Raw genomic sequence first — 3,441 nt, forward strand, 5'->3', positions numbered from 1 at the left:
AAATAAATAAATAAATAAATAAATAAATAAATAAATGTTTTTACCTTGTTGATGTGGGTAATAGACTCCTTTAGGAAAATAAAAATAAACATAGGTTAAGTTTTCATAGAAAATTTTTATTTGCCAATATGAAACAGAAAATGAAGGCATTTAAAAGGTTAATGTGGGTTTCTTGCTTGCTAGCATCATTAAAAACACAGCATAATTACTGAAACTTATATGGTGCTCTGTTCTGCACAAGTCTGTTCTATACACAAGACAGATAAATGCAGTCAAGAAAGAAAAGAAAGTTAGTGAACATAGTACAACAAAAAGCATTTAGTAAACTCTAATTTTCCTTCTCACTATGTTCCCTTCCTATGACAACAAATGATCTCTAAGACACCATCTGATTCTAAAAGAATAAAATTCATTAATAAGAAATTATAATAAAGTGTTAATACATTCTGTTCATTATTCTTAGTTCATTTGTTATGTTCAGATTTCAAATGAATTGTAAGAACTAAATACTTTCCCTATGATAACCTTTGTGAAGAGATAAAATATACCTAGGTACCAATTAGCAGGTGACAAACCCCAAAAGTGATGCAAGTGTAAATATCTGCCTGACTCTCCCAGGCATATTTAAGACTAAAACTAAGTCTCACTGCTTCTGATTTATTAAAGTGACTCCTGTAATGACAAAATATGTCCATTTGCATGTCTGCCCACCCCATATATTGCCATTCTTTCCGATGGGCATCTGCTTTTCAGTTTGTACCACAGCTCTTAGTCAATGTGTGATCCACAGAGGTGCTCAATGAATATCAAAACAGTGAATGGGGTCAGTGTGGAGAGAGCTCTAGTCATATAAAAGGAGTGTAGCATTCACTTAAAGAAGGGGGTGGGGCAAGTGACAACATTTCAAGTAGCAGCTAGCATAGAGAATAGGGAATTCTGTAGACATTTATTTTGTCCTTAAACATATAATGGAAATTTACATCAAAACTTGTATGTCAGAACTAGCCTCATTGACTTAAGTGCCCCAAAATAACACAATATAAAGAGTTGCTAGCATTTTACTGTCCGAAATGGAAAATTCCCTCAGAATGAATATTGTCTTACCTCACTGCTAGAAATGCTTTCTATAGTCTGTAAAGAAAAATACAAAATCAACAACTGGATCATCAAAGACTGTTACTTTTTTTAAAGAAATGTTTTATTGGTATTATTATTATTAATCTTCACCCGCCAAGGATATTCCATTAATTTTTAAAGAGCATAGGAGAGAGAGGGAAAGACAGAGAGAAACATCGATGTGAGAGGAACACATTGATTGGCTGCCTCCTGCACACGCCCTGACCAGTGCCCAAGCAAGGGAGGAGCCTGCAACTAAGGTATTGCCTTTGACAGGATTCAAACCCAGAACCTTTTGGTCCACGGTCAATGCTCTATCCACTGAGCAAAATTGGCCGGGGCTTTTATTGATTTGAGAGAGAGAGAGAGAGAGGAAGTGGAGGAGAAAGGGAGAGAAGAGGTGAGAGAGAAGCATCTATTCGTTGCCTTTGTCTACTGCAACCTGCAACCTTTTGGTGTATGGGAAGCTGCAACCAACTGATCACGCCCTCCAGGGAAGAATGCTACTAAGGCTGGTTAGAAAAATTTTCTCTGAACAAAATATCTTACCTCTCTGGATACACTGATTTGTTCCTTCTGTGAAGAAAAAAATCACCATTTAGTTTCAATAGCTATCTTATTTTTCCTACTGACTTTTTACCTTCTTTATACAGAACTATCTCCTTCACAAATTTAAGAAATAAAAAATGTATGTCTTTTGAGAGCCTTAAAAGGTAATTGTGTTTTATGACTTTTATATTTGATAATTCTAATGGTATATTCTTATTTTACCTAAATGAAGAACAATTTTTGATGGGTAACAGAATGAGAGTTATTTGAATTTTATCACTTTTTATTCTGATTACAAATATGTTTATGATGATTATTATTGCCTGGTTTTCCACCCTCTGGATTTCTTCGGGTAGACACAGGTAGGATTTGGCCCATGCCCTAAGCTTCATCATCAGTTTCCTCACTGTAATAAGATATATTTATCTAGGTTGCACATGCAAGCAAGATACATTTTGTGCAATATTACTTTTTTTTTTTGATGTTTGTGTCTTCTTGTTTTGTCTGTGGCTTATTTGTTTGTTTTTTTGTTTTCTGATAGGAGAGTTGTGTAGAAAGCATTTAAGCCAGATTTCAGGCCTATAGGACACTATTGAAATAGTGAGGGAATATAAATGATTTTCTTCTTTTAAAAAAAAAAATATTTCTTTATTGATTTCAGAGAGGAAGGGAGAGGGAGAGAGAGCTAGAAACATCAATGATGAGAGAGAACCATTAATCGGCTGCCTCCTGCACGTGCCCTACTAGGGATCAAGCCCACAACTTGGGCATGTTCCCTTGGCCAGAATCGAACCTGGGACCCTTCAGTCCACAGGCCGATGATCTATCCACTGAGCCAAACTGGCCAGGGCATGATTTTCTTAAAAGTATAGAAAACAACTGTTGAAATTCTGCTTTATTTGTAAATTTTAAGTATAGGTAATGTTATTTACACATGAAAAAAGAAATCACTGTAAGTTAATCATTCATAGATTTTCTTACCTCCTTTGCAAAAGCAAAGGCCACCAGGCAGGCAAGGATGAGCACCTTCATGGCTTTCAAGTCCTGTGAATGAGAAAATGGTATTATGGTTGTCAATCTAATATATTTTCTTAATTCGGTAGGGTTCTTTTTCTTTTAAGGAAAGATAATTGTCTTAATTTTAGAAAAAATAATAATAGAAGTTTATTATATAACCAAAGTCAATATCTTCTATGGCCTTTTAGTGTTACATATCAACTTTATACTTCATTTTCAGCCATTCAAACTTTTCAACTATCACTTCTACCCTACCTCAATCCTTTTCATCTTATTCACAGTACCATATGTTGGTTTTTTTCTGAAGACAGAAAGAAGTTTTAAATATTTATATGAATTTTATTAATTGATTCATTTAAAATTAATAATATTTATTTAACACCCTTTATTGCCTGATGCTGTCCAGGGTGTGGGTTTACAGCAGTGAACTAAATAGTAAAGTCTCCACACTGATGTATCCTCAGACTTATTTAACAGACTGATTAAAGACTGACAGAAGATCATTTTTATTTTACCTTTTTTTACTAAACAGTTTTCTAAATATCTGTTTTAATCATAGTTTCTTATCCTATATAATAAAAGGCTAATATGCAAATTGACCACAAGGTGGAATGACTGGTCACTATGATGCACATTGACCACCTGGGGGTAGATGCTCAATGCAGGAGCTTTCCCCTGATGGGCAGTGTGCTCCCACAAGGGAGCGCCGCTCAGCCAGAAGCCCTGAGCTGGGCTCATGGAGGTGGGAGCCGCTCCCGC

General features: G+C 35.3%; 1 long non-coding RNA gene across 1 annotated transcript; it reads right to left on the reverse strand.

The window, feature by feature from the left end:
• Positions 1–44: 44 nt before the first annotated feature.
• On the reverse strand, positions 45–2,705 carry LOC106726035. Its single transcript, XR_001362049.1, has 4 exons — positions 2,647–2,705; positions 1,666–1,692; positions 1,105–1,131; positions 45–68 (listed from the first exon to the last, which is right to left on the reverse strand). It is a non-coding gene; the product is annotated as an uncharacterized LOC106726035 (long non-coding RNA).
• Between the last annotated feature and the right edge of the window lie 736 nt (positions 2,706–3,441).

This window comes from Myotis brandtii, unplaced genomic scaffold, assembly GCF_000412655.1.
Source record: "Myotis brandtii unplaced genomic scaffold, ASM41265v1 scaffold21557, whole genome shotgun sequence".
Taxonomy (NCBI): domain Eukaryota; kingdom Metazoa; phylum Chordata; class Mammalia; order Chiroptera; family Vespertilionidae; genus Myotis; species Myotis brandtii.